Source organism: Triticum urartu, chromosome 3A, assembly GCF_056163025.1.
Source record: "Triticum urartu cultivar PI428250 chromosome 3A, HENAU_Tu73, whole genome shotgun sequence".
Classification (NCBI taxonomy): domain Eukaryota; kingdom Viridiplantae; phylum Streptophyta; class Magnoliopsida; order Poales; family Poaceae; genus Triticum; species Triticum urartu.
The window spans coordinates 13,603,855-13,625,285 of NC_141875.1; the positions used below are offsets into that span (position 1 = coordinate 13,603,855).

At 45.0% G+C, this 21,431-nt stretch overlaps 1 pseudogene; it reads right to left on the reverse strand.

Moving 5' to 3' along the window:
• Window positions 1–1,135: 1,135 nt before the first annotated feature.
• On the reverse strand, window positions 1,136–1,747 carry LOC147977807 (uncharacterized; annotated as a pseudogene).
• Window positions 1,748–21,431: the final 19,684 nt, after the last annotated feature.

Genomic DNA, 21,431 nt, shown 5'->3' on the forward strand with positions numbered 1-21,431 from the left:
ACGGGACAAAGGTAGTACTTATCAGTTTCAGAATAGAACAAGTTCATCTGGTTAGATTTCGAGCCTCCTTTATAGCTCGGGCATTTCCTATGTTATACTTCTCAGTTTCTGAACTGAACAAGCTCATCTGGATAGATTTCGAGTCTCCTTTATAGTTGGGACATTTCCTATATTATACTTCTCAGTTTCTGAATTGAACAAGTTCATCTTGATAGATTTGAGTGGGGAAAATTTAATGTACTAGCAACAATACAGCATGAACGTGGTCTGTTTATATAGTTTTTCTTTTCCTTTTGTCTGAAGAGTGTTTCATGAATTGCTCATTCTGAACCCATAACCTGAATTTATTTATGTTGGCGAACTGAAAATATGTACCGTATGTCCCAGTAACCGTAGAGTGAAAACTTTAACATAATTATGCTTGGCTTGATGTTCACTTCACATCTTGCACATTCAAATGAGATGTAGGTGCCCGAAAGATAAATCTTCTGTAGTCTACAAAAAATACCACCTTCGATCGGAAATAACTGACGTGGTTTTAGTTCAAATTTGAACTAAAACTACGTTAGTATTTCCAAACAGACGGAGTAACTAATTACCATTATGTGCTAGTGATGATCCTGATACACACTAGTTACTAGTAGATGCTTTTTTATCATCCGAGTGGCGTCCAGTGTTCATAGAAACATATGATTATCTTTGTGTCATAACTCATAAACTACTAACTGCCAAGTTACAACTTACTAGTGAAAGTTTATTTTTTATTAGTGGTATAAGTGAAAGACGTGGCTGTAGCCTGTAGGTCTAGGCTGAGAGTAACTCTAGCAGACCCAGCAAAAATTGGACCCGCAAAACGCATTTGCAGTTTCACGAAGATCGCGTTTGCGGGTCGAAAACATGCGCGGCCGATCAGATACCATATCTAAACCTGCATAATTTGAAAAAACACGTTTGCGGGAGAAATTGCACAAACATAGTTCATCACATCACATACTAGAGTCCATACATAATACATTATCAACAAATTAAGCACAGGTCATACTAAATGGTACGGTTAACTAGTAGTAGAGGGGGTCGGATCTGACGGCAGCGAGGTCGCGGCAAAATGTAAGACGCCGTGGAGGCCGAGCGACGCTCAATCCTCCTCGCCGGAGCTGCACAGATCGACGTACTTCGCCGCCTGCTCCGCGCGGATGCGGCACCACTCCTCAACCTTCTCGTTGGCGGCGACGTTGTCGGCGACCGCCTGCCGCCACTCGAGGGCTTCGAGCTTCGAGGCGTGGCGCCGGCGCTCTGCCTCCTCGCGCACGCTCCGCTCGGCGATGGCAGCAGCAACGGCGTCGAAGTCCGTGACGTAATCCTCGGGACCGATGACTCTGCGGCGGCCGAGCGGAGCGGGCTCCTCGGGCTCCTCCTTCACCGGGATGAAGGCGAACAGCGTCGGCTCCTACACCTTCTCGTCGTTGTTCGACCACTCCCTCTTCACGGGAAGAAAGCCCGCGCCGATGGACGAGGAGGATCCGACGTAGGAAGATCTCACGGAGGAGAAGGACGCGCGCCGGCGGTCATACTCCTCCGTCTCGCGACGGTTGAAGCTCGCCGGCAGCGACATCCCGTGGTTGGTCCACTTCTGGGCGCCGCGCTTCCTCGCGCTGTCCGACCGCACGCGCCGCTCGCGCTCCGGGTCCCTCTCACGGCCGGATCTGCTGCCGGAGTCGCGTCCGGAGCTCCACATTCGGCCCCACATGGCGGCTGGAGGCGGGGCGGGTGATCGCCGATGGCGAGAAATGTGGAGAGGGGAAAGGGGAATCGGGTGGCTCGCGACGGCGGGGGGATAGGGTTTGGACCCGCAAAAGGGTTGCGGAATCACAGTTATACTGCTCGGGGCGTGCGGTTGCGGGCTGCGGCAAAATTTTGCGGGCCGGGCGAGTATGCGGGCTCTGTTCTGGCTAGAAAAATGGGCTGAGCCCGCATACTCGCCGGAATTTTTGCGGGCCGTGCGTTTTGCAGGGTCTGCTAGAGTTGCTTTGATATTGTTTCCTTTATCACTTTCGGTTCATGCAGGCTTTATTCAGTTCTTGGACTGGTTAGTGCTCTCTTACTGGTTATATTGGTTGCTTGGGCATATAACTTGTTCTGTTGGGATCCGTTCATTCTATATCCTTGCTAAGACCTGGATATTCGAAAAAGTGAAACAAGAGGTGTTAAGTCTCATATTTATGTATTAGATGTTGTGCAAACCGACACAGAGAATCGAAAATGAGTTGCGGTTCTAAATAATTGGCCATGTATGACTTGATAACAACTACAGACAGTCCACTATCCAGATTCTTCCATCCTAAAATCTTCAGTTAGCATTGCTCAAGTAATCATTTAGGTTTTCTTTCTATTTTGCCGGATCTTACATTATTATCCTCGTTTTGATTAGGGCCTTCCATTTGAGCAACAACATGTTTAATCAAAATGAGATGTGGGGATGGTGATCCAGAGAAGCTAACTCAATATTCATTTTACCAGTTTCATGAAGATTGAGCCCTCCTTGATTTTGAGGTCTGTTAATATGTCTTCTCCAAGGTTAAATCATGTATAAACTGCATAAGCTTTCGCTATTTCTATTACCTTTCTATTTTCTTCCCTCTAGGAAATCAGTTATGTTAACTATTAGGATGCTCGAAAATAATCACCAGATCAGAAGATAATAATATGGTATTGAAATGCTATTTACTCTTAAAATATACCTGACTCTTTACCAGTGATGTTAGCTGCATTTCATCCCCAATCAAGAAAACATTATTCCTGAGAGGTGAAAAGGAATTAGCGACTCGCATTCTTTCAGATATGACGCCTTGTCAATAGCCAAGATTTTCGTCCTCACATCAAGTTTGAACAGATAGAAAGACTTAGAAGAAGTATAAAATTTGAATCTTGCTTCTCCTAAACAGAATTTCTTGACTGAACTATATTTTCCTCTCCCTTCAAAGATAATCATTTCTATAAGATTTTGAAATTGGTGATACAACAAATCGTCACCTTGTGGGCCTCCATTTTTGTAGATCTTAGGTCATTAAACTTGAAAGATCTCTTGTTGAAGGTAGTAAAAAAGACATTTCACTAAAAGAAGACAACTTGACTAACAAATTTTTGGCAGGCACCTCCATTGAACACAACTGACATGGAAGATCTTTTGATAAATTATCAGTAAATTCTTTAAATGCTTCTACCTTGTCCATAAATTCATTAGCTTTGTAGAAGGTGCGGCTATATTTTCGTATACCACTCAGGACATTGTTTTGCCAGCACATTATAAAAATCCTTTTCAATGATCTGTTACTCTCAAAGTAGCCCCTCTCAAGTCTCTTGATACAGTTATTCAGATATATTTGTGACATTTTTTTCAATGTCCATTTCGCTCTTGCTACCAAATAGGACAATATCACTGAGGGAACACTGATCGTCGTTTACAGGCCGATGCTCAATTAGTTTCATAACACGAGAAACCCATTGTACGACCGCCACATTGGTATGAGCACACGCAAGTATATTTTTTCTTCAGAAGTAACTGTAATATAACAACAACAGTCTTTGTTTTGCCTATTCCAGGTGGACGCCGAATCAGCCTCAGAGATGATCTGTGTGAACAATCAACTGCTGAAATGCAACTCTTGAAACTAATTACCTGGTGCACTTCAATTGTTGATTGTTCACACAGGTCATCTCTCAGGATGATTTGGGGTCCACCTAGCACAGGAAAACCAAAGACTATTGCTATTATATTGCAGTTAGTTCTGAAGAAAAAAAGGAATACACTTGCCTATGCTCCAACCAATGTGGCGGTCGTACAATTGGCTTCTCGTGTTATGGAACTAATTTAGCATCGACATGTAAAAGACAATCAGTGTTTCCTCAGTGATATTGTCCTATTTGGTAGCAAGAGCAGAATAATTATTGACAAGGGTCACAAATACATTTGGATGACCGCATGAAGAGATTTGAGAGGAGATACTTTAAGAGTAACGGGTCATTGAAAAGGATTCTTCTTGTGTGCTGACTAAACAATTTACTGAGTGCTATACAAAAATATAGCCGTACCTGCTAAAAAATTAATGATTTTATGGACAAGATGAAAGCTTTTAAAGAATTTCCTAATAAATTATCAATAGATCTTCCGTGTCGGCTGCGTTTAGTGGTGTTGTCTGCCAAAAATTCGTTAGTCAAGTTGTCTTCTTTCAGTGAAAAGTCTTTTCTTACTAACTTCAACAATAGACCTTTCAAATTTAATGACCTAAGATCTATAGAAATAGAGGTTTACGAGGCGACGATTCGTTGTATCACAAATTTCAAAATATTTTAGTAAGGAATATCTTTGAAGGGAGGGAAAAATATATTTCATTCAAGAATTTTCTGTTTGGGAGAAGCAAGACTCAAATTGTGTACTCTTTCTAAGTCTTTCGAACTGTTCAGACTAAATGTGATTAGGAAATCTTGGTTATTGACGAGGCAGCATATCTGAAAGAATGTGAGTCGATAATTCCTCTTCGCCTCCCGGGGATAACTTATGTTTCGTTGATTAGAGATGAAATGCAGCTAACATCATTGGTAAAGAGTCAAGTATGTCTTAAGAGTAAACAACATTTCAATACCATCTTATTATCTTCCGCTCTGGTGATTATCTTCAAACACGAGTAGCTGGGATGAAATGCGGCTACCATCACTGGTAAAAAGTTAGGTATGTCTTAATAATTAATAGCATTTCAATACCATCTTATTATCATTCGATTTGGTGATTATTTTCAAACATCAATTGGTGCTTACAAATAGTTTATATTCACTATTGCTAGATTGCTTAAGAAGATCAATTTGGGAGAAGTCACTTTGAGATATTGCGTGCAATTGGTTACACAACACACTTACTAGATACACAATATAGAATGCACCCTTCAATAAGTCAGTTTCCGAGTAAGAAATTCTACAATAAACTAATTTCTGATGGAGAGAATGTGCATCATAACGAATTAACAAGACATATCTCTTCGGAATTATTCATCATCCTTACTCATTTATTGATATTAAAGGTGTGGAAAGTCTTGGTGATAATTCAATAAATATGGTTGAGGTTGCTGCAGTGACTCATATTATTGAGAAACTCGGGGAAGGTATATCTAGTCTTTCAAATAAAATGTTGAAAACATTAAATAACTTCTTCACATCAGGTTTGATGGATCTAATAGATTTTCTTCGGTCTTAAACTACCATAGAATGCTTAAAGTAGGAGCAAATAACAAGGGTTGTTGTCTTATCACCACATAAAGGCCAAGTAGCTGTTCTACAAGGAAAGTTTGCACCGAAGTTTGAGGATCATGCATATCTTTCTGTTAGAGTGAGTACATTTGATGGATTTCAAGGTGGCGACAGAGATATCATCTTAATTTCAATGGTAAGGTGCAATCATAATGGGCAAATAGACTCCTCTCAAGTCTAAACAGAGCTAATGTTGGAGTAACTACAGCAAAGTATGTTATTATTCTGTGACATCTAAATTTAGTGTTTTGTTTAAACTTTATTTTTAAATTTAAATAACATGATTTTTGCACTGCCTATGTATCCTTGGAGATATAAAAATTGGCTTGTGATTCAGTATGGGCAGAGGTAGTCAAGGACTCTGAATGCCGTGGATTTTTGAGTGATGTTGATTGTTGTGCAAACTTAAAATAAGAAGTGGAGAAATAATAAAAGAGTAAGTATAGGTAATAATGCGAGATTATTGTTTAAAAGGGCATTCACATATTCCTATTGCTCTACTGTTTGTTTTGTTTTTTCTCTCTATCTTCGTATTTTTATATGATCTGAATTATCTGCATACGATGTGGCACCTTTTGTATTGCAGGAACGTGCTAATGCAATATCTGGATCAACTATACCCTGAGAAGCCCACTGTTGGCAGCAGGAATTGGGCTTCTCAGGTTAGTTGATCCATATATTGTATTAGCAGGTTCCTGTAGTAGAAAAGGTGCTACATCATACGCAGATAATTCAGATCATAGAAAAATATGAAGATAGAGAAGAAAACAAAACAAACAGTAGAGCAATAAGAATATGTGGACGCCTTTTTAAAAAATAATCCCACATCATTACTTGTACCTCCTATTTTAGTTGTTTCTCCACTTCTTGTTTTAAGCTCGCACAACAATCAACATCACTCAAAAATCCACACCATCCAGAGTCCTTGACTACCTCTAAAGTTTTTGATATAGATACATAAGTAATACCTATGCAAAAATTGTGTAATTTAAATTTTAAATGAACTGTAAATGAAACACACTCGATCCGACTATAGCTCCCACGTGTCGAGGCACGACTTAGAGACATAATCGCATTGAAGGCATAAGTCGCAAGTTAGGCAATCTTCACAACATCCCATGTAATATAGATAATAAAAGGGGAGATAACATAGTTGGCTTACACTCGCCACGTCAATCAAGTACATAAATAACATTATATCATCCAAACACTCATGGCCCGACTACGGCGCCAAAATAAAAGATAACCCAACAAGCGACACGGTCCCGATCACCCCCAACTGGGCACCACTACTGATCATCAGGAAAGGAAACATAGTATCGTTGAGAGTCCTCGTCGAACTCCCACTTAAGCTCGAGCGCGTCACCTGGAGCGGAATCGTCAGGCCCTGCATCTGGTTTAATAGTAATCTGTGAGCCACAGGGACTCAGCAATCTCGCACCCTCGCGATCAAGACTATTTAAGCTTAATAGGTAAGGCAGGGGTAAATATATGTGGAGCTGCAGCAAGCGACTAGCATATATGGTGGCTATCCTGTTCGCAAAAGAGAGCGAGAAGAGGAGGCAAAGAGCGAGCGAGAAACTAGAGAGCAATCTGCGCAAGCATTACTCCAACACCGTGTTCACTTCTCGGACTCCGCCGAGAAGAGACCATCATGGTAACTCACACTGTTGATTCATTTTAATTAAGTTAAGGTTCAAGTTATCTACAACCGGACATTAACAAATTCCCATCTGCCCATAACCGCGGGCACGACTTTCGAAAGTTCAAATCCCTACAGGGGAGTCCCAACTTAGCCCATGACAAGCTCTCACAGTCAACGAAGGAATAGACCTCCTCCCGAGACGTTCCGATCAGACTCGGTATCTCGGTTCTTCAAGACACTTCGACAGGTTAAAACAAATCCAGCAACACCGCCCGAATGTGCCGACAAATCCCGATAGGAGCTGCACATATCTCTTTCTCAGGGCACACTCAGATTGTCCTAGGTACGGGTAGGCCAGCCCAGAGTTGCCCCTGGTGGCCACCGACAGCTGACAGGTGGACCAACACTCAGAGGAGCACTGGCCCGGGGGGGGGGGGGGTTAAAATAAGATGACCCTCGGGCTCCGGAAACCCAAGGGAAAAAGTGGCTAGGTGGAAAAAGGTAAAACCAAGGTTGGGCATTGCTGGAAAAGCTTTAATCAAGGCGAACTATCAAGGGGTTCCCATTATAACCCAACCGCGTAAGGAACGCAAAATCCGGGAACATAACACCGATATGACGGAAACTAGGGCGGCAAAAGTGGAACAAAACACTAGGCGAGAGGCCGAGCCTTCCACCCTTTACCAAGTGTATAGATGCATTAAGATAACAAGATAATATAATGATATCCCAACAAGTAAATAAATGTTCCAACAAGGAACGGCCTCCAATCTTCACCTGGAACTAGCAACGCTATAAGAGGGGCTGAGCAAAGCGGTAACATAGCCAATCAACGGTTTGCTAGGACATGGTGGGTTAGAGGTTTGACATGGCAATTTGGGAGACTTGAAAGCAAGTGGTAGGCATCGTAGCATTGGCATAGCAAAAGAGCGAGCATCTAGCAAAGCAAAGATAGTAGTGATTTCGAGGGTATGATCATCTTGCCTGCAAAGTTGTTAGAGTTGACTGGATCCTCGAAAGCAAACTCGACGGGCTCCTCGTTAGCGAACTCGTCTCCTGTCTCTACCCAAACAAGACAAACAAGCAACAAGGACACAATCAACCACGTGCAAGGATCAAACAATATGATGCAAGGATGGTATGCTATGCGGGATGCGATGCGGGATGCATATGCAAGATTTGACAAGGAATGCATGAACCTGGCCTCAACATGGAAATCCAAGTGTGCCACTAGAAAGATGAGATGAAATCGCTTGAAAACGATATAAAGAACGCCGGAATCGGAGTTACGGTTTGGAAAAGGCAAGCAATTCAAATATGACCACGTTCTGCGATTTACAGCAAGTAGCCATCTAAATGCAATGAGATGAACAAGCTACAATACTCAAACATGGCATAAAAATACATGGCAGGGATGAATTCAAGATGCTTAACAAAAGTCTAGCTTTAAGCTACGGCCAATTCATCTATTAACAGGTTCAAACAAGCATGACAAAAATGCATATGGCAAACAGATTTCAGACTTAGTGAAATTAACACTTGTCTGGAATTTCAGATCAGGTAGCACACTTAGGAACAACAAAACTACATGCTACAGGACCTGAACATGGCTAAGTAAAGCATGGCATGGAGCTACTCAGAGAGCTTAACAAAAGTCCCTTAGTGACCTTGAGCCAAAAGGGATCAGAAAATACAATTGCAAGCATGTGAACATGGCAAAAACATAATCAGTACTCAGACTTAGTGAAAACTGGAGCATGCTGAAAACAGATATCAAGTAGGCATGTTTACGAGCTCGATGCACTCACTACGGAGCAAGTCATGATAATCTAAGCACACACCCATCATGAAAACACAAAATGCAAGCTAGAGATGGCAAGAACAATAACATAGCATGCACGGATCAACTACAACATCATCGGCAAAATTGCTAACAAGTAGACAATCTGCCCAGATTCACAAAGTAGCAAAAGTAGAGCTCGATTGACTCAAGCTAGGGTGCTCCATAATTGCAAACAAAGACATGGATGGATAGATCATTACAAGGTCAACAAAACATCCTTATTGATCATCCTCAAAAGAGGCACGGATCACTCGGAAACAACATGAACATATGGCAACATGAGATAAACAGGTCAAGGACTTAGTGGAAATGCTAAGTCCCTGAAATCAGCATTACCAAGTGCCTCACTTTGCAAGCTTGTGCTAGTCACCACACACATCACAAAAATACATGGGTTGCACCTCTGGAAAGATGGCAAAACCCTTAACAAAACATATGTAGAGCTCATGGGCATAGCATGCACACAATAATCATGGCAAAAATGACAAATATCTAAATGGAGCAGCAGATCTGACAATTATCTCAAGTAGCACTCTTCTAACAGCATTTTGAGCATCAAGATGAACTCAAATGAAAATGATGCAATGGAATGAAATGATGTGCTCTCTGAGACGAACATTTTGATATGCTATATGTCCAAAACAGAGTTATGGATGCAAAGTTACGATGCGATGAACAGGAGCATATGAACTAGGGTTTCGGGGGTAAAAGTCAACCCAGACGAGATCCAGATCTGGATCTAGCACGTTTCCCGAGGTTGGCCGGAGTGAGCTTGCCGGAGTTTGAAGTCGGCCGCCGGAGTTTGTTGGGGAGGCGGCGTGGGGCTTGCCGGGGTCGGTGGCCGGCTGGACCTCGCCGGATCCGGGCCGGGGCGGCGTTGAGGACGAGGCGGCGGGGCGGTGGTCGCCGGCCAGGGGCGGCAGGGCGCCGGGCGGCGGGTTCGGCGCACCGGCCGGCACGGCGGCGCGGCGAGGTGGTGGCCGGCGCGGGCGAGGAGGCGCGGGCGGCGGGGAAGAAGCAGCCGGGCGCGAGGCGCGCGGGCCGGGAGGGCCCCGCGCGGGCTGCGGCGATGGGAGTCCCGGCGAGGACACGTGTCAGCACCCGGTTGGGCAGGCGGTGGCGGCGGACGCGTCTGGCTCCGTCCAGACGTGTCCGGCGGCGGCGGAGATCCGATTTTTTAGGGTTTCAGAGAGGGGATCCGCGAATTTGGAGGAGGGGTCTTTATATAGAGGTAGAGGGAGCTAGGAGAGTCCAAATGAGGTGCGGTTTTCGGCCACGCGATCGTGATCGAACGCTCTAGATGATGGAGAGGGTTTTGGTGGGTTTTGGGCCAAATTGGAGGGGTGTTGGGCTGGAACACACACGAGGCCTTTTCGGTCCCTCGGTTAACCGTTAGAGTATCAAACGAAGTCCAAATGGTACGAAACTTGACAGGCGGTCTACCGGTAGTAAACCAAGGCTGCTTGTCAAGTCCCGGTCCAATCTAGAAATGTTTAATCCCCACACACGAAAGAAAGGTAGAAATGACAACCGGAGGAGAACGAAGCGCCGGAATGCAAAACGGACAACGGGGAAAATGCTCGAATGCATGAGATGAACACGAATGCAAATGCAATGCGTATGATGACATTATATGAGATGCATGACAATGATAAAAACACATGGAGACAAAGACCCGAACCCGAGATCTAGGACTGAAAGAACGCCGGGTATTCAGAACGGAGGTGATCCTCGCGTTCCCAGGTAGCTTCACGGTCGGAATGGTGTGACCACTTGACTTTGAGGAATTTGATTGACTTGTTGCGTGTCTTGCGTTCAGTCTCTTCAAGAATAGCAACTGGGTGCTCACGATATGAGAGATCTTCTTGGAGCTCAATGTCCTCGAAGTTGACGGTGCGGTCAGGAGTCTTGAAGCACTTTCGAAGCTGAGAGACATGGAACACGTCATGAACATTTGCAAAGTTTGAAGGAAGCTCGAGTTGATAGGCGAGATCGCCTCTCTTGCTGACAATCTTGAAAGGTCCCACGTATCTGGGGTCAAGCTTCCCTTTGATACCGAAGCGACGAGTACCTTTCATAGGAGAGACGCGGAGGTAAACATGATCTCCGATCTCGAAAGCCAAATCATGGTGCTTACTATCATAGTAGCTCTTCTGGCGGGATTGAGCTGCTTTGAGGTTATCTCGAATGACTTAGCACATTTCCTCTGCCTCTATGATTAAGTCATTACCCAAAAGCTGACGTTCACCGGTTTCAGACCAGTTGAGAGGGGTATGGCACTTCCTGCCATACAAAATTCAAATGGGGCCTTGCCCGAACTTGCTTGAAAACTGTTGTTGTAGGAGAATTCAGCATAAGGAAGACAATCCTCCCACTTCATGCCGAAGGAGATCACACAAGCCCTGAGCATATCTTTAAGAATCTGGTTGACACGCTCGACTTGACCGCTAGTTTGAGGATGGAAAGCTGTGCTGAAGCGGATGTTGGTGCTCATGGCCTTCTGAAAAGAATCCCAAAACTTGGAGGTAAAGATGCTGCCACGGTCTAAAGAGATCACTTGTGGAATACCGTGCAGAGAGACAATCCGAGAGGTATAGAGTTCCGCCAATTGAGCTGCAGTGATCGACTCTTTGATAGGCAGAAAGTGAGCCACTTTGGTGAGTTTGTCGATGAGAACGAATATAGCATCATTGCCACGCTTGGACTTTGGAAACCCAGTCATGAAGTCCATCTCAATGTGGTCAAACTTCCATTCTGGAATGGCAAGAGGTTGGAGGAGACCAGCTGGCCTTTGGTGTTCTGCCTTCACTCTTCTGCAGACATCACATTCATTTACGAACTGAGCAATCTCGCGCTTCATTCGAGTCCACCAATAAGCCTGCTTGAGGTCCTGATACATCTTCGTACTCCCAGGGTGGATGGAGAGGAGAGAATTGTGAGCCTCGTTCATGATCACTTTACGGAGGTCACCTTTGGGCACAACAATATGATCCTCGGAGAAGAGAGTATCCTTGTCATTAAGGCGGTAGCACTTGTACTTGGGTTGACTCTTGGCAATCCCAATCTTCACCTTTTTCACCATAGCATCAAGAAGCTGGGCTTGGCGAATCTGGTCTTCCAAGGTAGGAGAGACTTGAACGTTGGCGAGGAAACCTTGAGGAACAACTTGCAGATTAAGTTTGCGGAAAGCTTCACAAAGCTCGGGTTGATAAGGCTTGAGAATAAGACTGTTGCAATAAGCCGTTCTGCTCAATGCGTCAGCAATCACATTGGCCTTGCCTGGAGTATACTCGATACTCGGATTATACTCTTGAATCATTTCGACCCATCAAGTTTGCCTGAGGTTGAGATTAGGCTGTGTGAAGATGTACTTGAGACTCTTGTGGTCAGTGAAGATGTCCACTTTTCTTCCCAATAAAAGATGTCTCCAAGTCAAAAGAGCGTGCACAACTGCCGCCAACTCAAGATCATGAGTGGGGTAGTTCTTCTCATTGGGCTTCAACTGGCGAGAGGTATAAGCAACAACTTTATTCTCTTTCATCAACACTGTGCCAAGACCTTGGAGAGAGGCATCACAAAAGACCTCGTACGGCTTGGATTCATCAGGCGGAGTCAGAACTGGAGCAGTGATCAATTTCTCTTTCAAAGTGTTGAAAGCAATGTCACACTCCGGAGACCAAACGTACTTGACGTGCTTCTGGAGAAGATTTGAGAGAGGCTTCGCGGTCTTAGAAAAGTTTTCAACGAATCTTCGACAGTAGCTTGCGAGACCGAGGAAGCTACAAAGTTGCTTCACGTTCTGAGGAGGTTCCCAATTCACAATTGCAGACACCTTCTCAGGATTCACCGCAATGCCCTTGGCAGAGATGATATGACCAAGATAAAGAAACTCATCGAGCCAAAATTCGCACTTGGAGAACTTGGTGTAGAACTGGTGTTCCCTCAACTTATCGACTACCAAACGCAAGTGCTTGGCATGATCTTCCTTGTTCTTCGAGAAAACCAGAATGTCGTCGAGATAGACCAAAATGAAGTCATTGGTGTAGGCGTTGAAGATGAAGTTCATCATGCGAGAGAACGTCGGAGGAGTGTTGACGAGGCCAAAAGACATGACAGTGTATTCGTATGAACCATAGCTTGTCCTGAAAGCCGTCTTGGGAATATCTTGCTCACGGATTCAAATCTGATGATAACCCATACGGAGATCAAGCTTGGAGAATACTTGGGCACCTTTGAGTTGTTCGAACAGCTCGTTGATGTTGGGAAGTGGGTATTTGTTCTTGATGGTCTTCTTGTTCAATGGACGGTAATCAACACAAAGTCGGTCCGTTCCATCCTTCTTCACAAAAAGAACACCACAACCCCACAGAGAAGAACTAGGCCGGATGAGACCCATTCTCTCTTGAATATCGAGTTGCTTCTTCAGCTCCTTCAACTCTTCAAGTCCGAGCTTGTAAGGATGCTTGCACACTGGTTCCATGCCAGGCTCAAGATCAATAACGAATTCAACTGGCCGGTGCGGAGGCATTCCTGGAAGCTCTTCTGGAAAGACGTCTTGATATTCGCAAACGACTGGAATTTGCGAGATGGCATCGAGTGCACCCTTCTCATTGAGAGAAAACAGACGGATGGTATCATCATGAGCGGCAAACACAATTACATCCTCAGACGAATGAGTCAATTGAATCTGCCTGGCTGCACAATCAAGCTGAGCCTTGTGCTTAGAAAGCCAATCCATTCCGAGAATAAGATCAATATCCGAGTCACCAAGAACCGTTTGAGAAGACAGAAACTTGTAGTCACCCAAGGTGATAGTAACATCCGGAACGATGGAGTTAGCATGCATGCGCTTACCGGGAGAGACAACAGCTAATGGACTAGGCAAAACTTGCGAAACCAATTCATGCCTAGATGTAAACGGTCTCGAGATGAAACAATGTGATGCACCAGTGTCAAAAAGAACTTTAGCTGGAATATCATTAACATGAAGGTTACCCATGATGACATCTGACGAATCCTCTGCCTGAGCCGCATTCATCAAGTTGACCTTGGCGTGCTTGGGGTTATGCTTGACCACAGCTGTACTTGCCGACCTCACAGGAGGAGGAGGAGGAAGACGCCTCTGGTTGAGACACTTGTTGGCATAGTGACCCTTCTGTTGGCACTTGTTGCACGTGACCTCTGAAAGCGGACGGTGATACGGAGCACTCGATCTTGGAGGTTGAGACGAAGTCTTGTTCTGAAAGCCAGGGTTGGGTGGGTGGTAAGATCCACTGCCACCTTTGCTCTTCTGCTGATACGGCTGACGGAACGGGGGAGGAGGAAGCCAATACTTCTGCTGCTTGGCCACTTGAGTAGAGGAAGGAGTAACATCTCTGACTCGCTTCTTGGAAGCATCACACCTCAGTTGAGCGGCCTCTTGCTTCAATGCCATGTTGTAGAACTCATCGTACCTCAAGGGCTCAAAGAGGACAAGAGCGAGCTGGATTTCTTCTCTGAGACCACCCCTGAACTGGTATATCATGCTCTTCTCATCAGGGACGTCCTGCTTAGCAAAACGGGCGAGCTTCTGAAACAACTTGTTGTAGTCATAGACAGACAAAGAGCCTTGCTTCAGGTTGCGGAATTCCTCACGCTTGCTTTCAATCACGCTCTTAAGGATATGGTGAGCTCTGAAATCTTGATGGAATTCATCCCAAGTGATAACACATCCACCTCCGGAATCCTTGTACTGCTGGAACCATTCTGCAGCTTGATCTTTGAGTTGGAAGGAAGCGAACTTGACAAAGTCCTCAGGCCTGACGTTACTGCACTCGAAATGCTTGCACAGATCCACGAGCCAATCGTCAGCATCGGTTGCCTCAACACAATTGCTGAAAGTCTTTGGCCCATTAGCAAGGAACTGGTTGAGTGTAGCAAAGTAATTCTGATTGTTGCCTTGGTTCCCTTGGTTGCCTTGATCACGCTCTTGAAGAATTTGCATGATCAACTGTGTGTTTGCATTGGTTGCGGCCATCACAGCTTGCCATGCCTCCGGAGGAGGTGGAGGTGGTGGCGGATCAGGATTCGGGGTCGTGCGCGTTGGAGGAGCCATCCTGAAGAGGTTGACATCCATTAGCACATTGATAGACAAATATTGAAGCTGAATCCAACGGAATGAAAATTGCAACATATAGTCTTCACATCCGAACAAAATGAACGAATGCACTCCTCTTGAAATGGTCACATATCCATAAATTGAGAAGCCACTTAGAATTTACGTAGAGAAATAAATCAACAAGGTACGGATCAAGAACGAATAATCGCTAAAAAATCCCAATCTCAAACCAACTATCCATGGAAGAAGAACTAGAGCTACTTGAATTCCCACCTATGAAACTCCCGAATCTTTCCGGTTATGCAATTGGGTGTTGGGAATACAGGGGAAGCATAATATCTCACCCAAATCTAGCAAATCCTACATCCAGCTGTATCCATTCTTCAACACATAACCGAGAAAACTTCGGAAACCATCTACCTCAACCTTCGAAAAGCATCCGTTATACAAGTTATGGTGATACTCCCGAACTCCCGCCCTAGTACTGGGTGGCGTCGAGGTTATCTCACCAACGAACTGCATAAAAGAGATTTTCGATGTCGGCGTACTAAACTCAGGTATTCCAGAACTGCAACGATAAAATTATGACGACAACACCTCAGAGCTCAACTCCCCGGGACACTTCCACAAAACCCCTGACAGGAGGCACCAAGACAATGTTCTCGTCATAAAACCATCGGAACGATTCCAAGATACCCGCGTGATCCTAATTTTTTTTAGTGAAATTTGAGAAGAGAAGAGTCAAAACTCTACGTCAGGATGCCTTACCAGAGCGATGAGGAGACTGGAAAGTAAAAAGAATTCCTAAACTCTCCGATATATAATTCCTAAATGACTCAAAACATTTTTCTAGAGACAACTCGGCCGCTAATAACGATCAAGCAATGGGGCTCCTAAGGTCGGGGAAGGCTCTGATTACCAACTTGTAACACCCTCGATGCGACTATAGCTCCCACGTGTCGAGGCACGACTTAGAGACATAATCGCATTGAAGGCATAAGTCGCAAGTTAGGCAATCTTCACAACATCCCATGTAATATAGATAATAAAAGGGGAGATAACATAGTTGGCTTACACTCGCCACGTCAATCAAGTACATAAATAACATTACATCATCCAAACACTCATGGCCCGACTACGGCGCCAAAATGAAAGATAACCCAACAAGCGACACGGTCCCGATCACCCCCAACTGGGCACCACTACTGATCATCAGGAAAGGAAACATAGTATCGTTGAGAGTCCTCGTCGAACTCCCACTTGAGCTCGAGCGCATCACCTGGAGCGGAATCGTCAGGCCCTGCATCTGGTTTAATAGTAATCTGTGAGCCACAGGGACTCAGCAATCTCGCACCCTCGCGATCAAGACTATTTAAGCTTAATAGGTAAGGCAGGGGTAAATATATGTGGAGCTGCAGCAAGCGACTAGCATATATGGTGGCTATCCTGTTCGCAAAAGAGAGCGAGAAGAGGAGGCAAAGCGCGAGCGAGAAACTAGAGAGCAACCTGCGCAAGCATTACTCCAACACCGTGTTCACTTCCCGGACTCCGCCGAGAAGAGACCATCATGGTAACTCACACTGTTGATTCATTTTAATTAAGTTAAGGTTCAAGTTATCTACAACCGGACATTAACAAATTCCCATCTGCCCATAACCGCGGGCACGACTTTCGAAAGTTCAAATCCCTGCAGGGGAGTCCCAACTTAGCCCATGACAAGCTCTCACAGTCAACGAAGGAATAGACCTCCTCCTGAGACGTTCCGGTCAGACTCGGTATCTCGGTTCTTCAAGACACTTCGACAGGTTAAAACAAATCCAGCAACACCGCCCGAATGTGCCGACAAATCCCGATAGGAGCTGCACATATCTCTTTCTCAGGGCACACTCAGATTGTCCTAGGTACGGGTAGGCCAGCCCAGAGTTGCCCCTGGTGGCCATCGGCAGCTGACAGGTGGACCAACACTCAGAGGAGCACTGGCCCGGGGGGGGGGGGTTTAAAATAAGATGACCCTCGGGCTCCGGAAACCCAAGGGAAAAAGAGGCTAGGTGGCAAAAGGTAAAACCAAGGTTGGGCATTGCTGGAAAAGCTTTAATCAAGGTGAACTATCAAGGGGTTCCCATTATAACCCAACCGCATAAGGAACGCAAAATCCGGGAACATAACACCGATATGACGGAAACTAGGGCGGCAAGAGTGGAACAAAACACTAGGCGAGAGGCCGAGCCTTCCACCCTTTACCAAGTGTATAGATGCATTAAGATAACAAGATAATATAATGATATCCCAACAAGTAAATAAATGTTCCAACAAGGAACGGCCTCCAATCTTCACCTGGAACTAGCAACGCTATAAGAGGGGCTGAGCAAAGCGGTAACATAGCCAATCAACGGTTTGCTAGGACATGGTGGGTTAGAGGTTTGACATGGCAATTTGGGAGGCTTGAAAGCAAGTGGTAGGCATCGTAGCATTGGCATAGCAAAAGAGCGAGCATCTAGCAAAGCAAAGATAGTAGTGATTTCGAGGGTATGATCATCTTGCCTGCAAAGTTGTCAGAGTTGACTGGATCCTCGAAAGCAAACTCGACGGGCTCCTCGTTAGCGAACTCGTCTCCTATCTCTAGCCAAACAAGACAAACAAGCAACAAGGACACAATCAACCACGTGCAAGGATCAAACAATATGATGCAAGGATGGTATGCTATGCGGGATGCATATGCAAGATTTGACAAGGAATGCATGAACCTGGCCTCAACATGGAAATCCAAGTGTGCCACTAGAAAGATGAGATGAAATCGCTTGAAAACGATATAAAGAACGCCGGAATCGGAGTTACGGTTTGGAAAAGGCAAGCAATTCAAATATGACCACGTTCTGCGATTTACAGCAAGTAGCCATCTAAATGCAATAAGATGAACAAGCTACAACACTCAAACATGGCAGGGATGAATTCAAGATGCTTAACAAAAGTCTAGCACTGAGCTACGGCCAATTCATCCATTAACAGGTTCAAACAAGCATGGCAAAAATGCATATGGCAAACATATTTCAGACTTAGTGAAATTAACACTTGTCTGGAATTTCAGATCAGGTAGCACACTTAGGAACAACAAAACTACATGCTACAGGACCTGAACATGGCAAAGTAAAGCATGGCATGAAGCTACTCAAAGATCTTAACAAAAGTCCCTTAGTGACCTTGAGCCAAAAGGGATCAGAAAATACAATTGCAAGCATGTGAACATGGCAAAAACATAATCAGTACTCAGACTTAGTGAAAACTGGAGCATGCTGAAAACAGATATCAAGTAGGCATGTTTACGAGCTCGATGCACTCACTACGGAGCAAGTCATGATAATCTAAGCACACAACCATCATGAAAACACAAAATGCAAGCTAGAGATGGCAAGAACAATAACATAGCATGCACGGATCAACTACAACATCATCGGCAAAATCGCTAACAAGTAGACAATCTGCCCAGATTCACAAAGTAGCAAAAATAGAGCTCGATTGACTCAAGCTAGGGTGCTCCATAATTGCAAACAAAGACATGGACGGATAGAGCACTACAAGATCAACAAAACATCCTTACTGATCATCCTCAAAAGAGGCACGGATCACTCGGAAACAACATGAACATATGGCAACATGAGATAAACAGGTCAAGGACTTAGTGGAAATGCTAAGTCCCTGAAATCAGCATTACCAAGTGCCTCACTTTGGAAGCTTGTGCTAGTCACCACACACATCACAAAAATACATGGTTTGCACCTCTGGAAAGATGGCAAAACCCTTAACAAAACATATGTAGAGCTCATGGGCATAGCATGCACACAATAATCATGGCAAAAATGACAAATATCTAAATGGAGCAGCAGATCTGACAATTATCTCAAGTAGCACTCTTCTAACAGCATTTTGAGCATCAAGATGAACTCAAATGAAAATGATGCAATGGAATGAAATGATGTGCTCTTTGAGACGAACATTTTGATATGCTATATGTCCAAAACAGAGTTACGGATGCAAAGTTCCGATGCGATGAACAGGAGCATATGAACTAGGGTTTCAGGGGTAAAAGTCAACCCAGACGAGATCCAGATCTGGATCTGGCGCGTTTCCTGAGGTTGGCCGGAGTGAGCTCGCTGGAGTTTGAAGTCGGCCGCCAGAGTTTGTTGGTGAGGCGGCGTGGGGCTTGCCGGGGTCGGTGGCCGGCCGGACCTCGCCGGATCCGGGCCGGGGCGGCGTTGAGGACAAGGTGGCGGGGCGGTGGTCGCCGGCCAGGGGCGGCAGGGCGTCGGGCGGCGGGTTCGGCGCACCGGCCGGCGCGGCGGCGCGGCGAGGTGGTGGCCGGCGCGGGCGGCGGGGAAGAAGCAGCCGGGCGCGAGGCGCGCGGGCCGGTAGGGCCCCGCGCGGGCTGCGGCGGGCCGCGACGATGGGAGTCCCGGCAAGGACACGTGTCAGCACCCGGTTGGGCAGGCGGTGGCGGCGGACGCGTCCGGCTCCGTCCGGACGTGTTCGGCGGCGGCGGAGATCCGATTTTTTAGGGTTTCGGAGTGGGGATCCGCGAATTTGGAGGAGGGGTCTTTATATAGAGGTAGAGGGAGCTAGGAGAGTCCAAATGAGGTGCGGTTTTCGGCCACGCGATCGTGATCGAACGCTCTAGATGATGGAGAGGGTTTTGGTGGGTTTTGGGCCAAATTGGAGGGGTGTTGGGATGCAACACACACGAGGCCTTTTCGGTCCCTCGGTTAACCGTTAGAGTATCAAACGAAGTCCAAATGGTACGAAACTTGACAGGCGGTCTACCGGTAGTAAACCAAGGCCGCTTGTCAAGTCCCGGTCCAATCCAGAAATGTTTAATCCCCACACACGAAAGAAAGGTAGAAATGACAACCGGAGGAGAACGAAGCGCCGGAATGCAAAACGGACAACGGGGAAAATGCTCGAATGCATGAGATGAACACGTATGCAAATGCAATGCATATGATGACATGATATGAGATGCATGACAACGATAAAAACACACGGAGACAAAGACCCGAACCCGAGAAAATAAAATAACTTAACGCCGGAAACGGCAAGAGTTGGAATACATATTGGGAAAGTCATATCCGGGGTGTTACATTATTGAACTTTCATCAGGCTTAATTCCGGAGAGATATGTCTTGTAAAATCCTTACGACACACATTCTCTCCATTAGAAATTAGTTTTTAATGTAGAATTTTGTATTCAGAAACCGACTTATTAATGGGTGCAAGTGCGGTGTGTAACCCATTGCTCGCAATCTCTCAAAGTGACTTCTCCCAAACTGAGCTTCTTGAGCAATCTATAGAAACTATATATGAGCAGCAATTTATGTTTGAAAATAATCACCAGATCAGATGATAATAATATGGTATACCTGACTCTTTACCAGTGATGTTAGCTCCATTTCATCCCGAATCAACAAAACATTAGTTATCCCTAGGAGGTGAACAGGAATTACCGACTCGCATTCTTTCAGATATGTCGCCTTGTCAATAACCTAGATTTCTGTCCTCACATCCAGTCTGAATAGATCGAAAGACTTAGAAGTGGTACAAAAATTTGAGCTTCTACTAAACATTATTTTTTTGACTGAGCTATATTTTCCTCTCCCTTCAAAGATATTCATTTATAAAAGATTTTTAAAATTGGCGATACAACGAATCGTCGCCTCATAAGCCTCTGTTTCTGTAGATCTTAGGTCATTAAACTTGAAAGATCTCTTGTTGAAGGTAGTAAAAAAGATTTTTCACTAAAACAAGACAACTTGACTAACAAATTTTTGGCAGACACCTCCATTGAACACAACTGACATGGAAGATCTTTTGATAATTTATCAGGAATTTTTTAAATACTTCTACCTTGTCCTTAAATTCATTAGTTTTGTAGAAGGTGAGGATATATTTTCATATACCACTCTGGAGATTGTTTAGCCAGCACATTAGAAAAATCCTTTTCAATGATCTGTTACTCTCAAAGTAGCCCCTCTCAAGTCTCTTGATACGATCATTCAGATATATTTGTGACATCTTTTGAATGTCCATTTCGCTCTTGCTACCAAATAGGACAATATCACCAAGGGAACACTGGCTGCTGTTTACAGGCCGATGCTCAATTAGTTCCATAACACATGAAACCAATTGTATGACCGCCACATTGGTTGGAGCACACACAAGTATATTCTTTTCTGCTTCTTCAGAAGTAACGACAATATAACAACAATAATCTTTGTTTTGCATGTGCCAGGTTGACCCTGAATCAGCCTCAGAGATGACCTGTGTGAACTTTTGGTGTAGGTTCGCCCAACTTACGCAAATCTGGTGTTCCTCAGACTTGTTTGCAGATCTGTCGAGGGCGCGTCGGATGCCGACCACTACTATGGTACCGTCGGGGGCAACTCCGCGCAGAAGGCCTTCTGGGGCAGTTCCAGGCTCCATCGCATCCACCATTGCCGAACAATCAGATGAAGCAGCTAATGGAATTGAACGCATGGCGAGGCCGGCGATGGAGGACATCT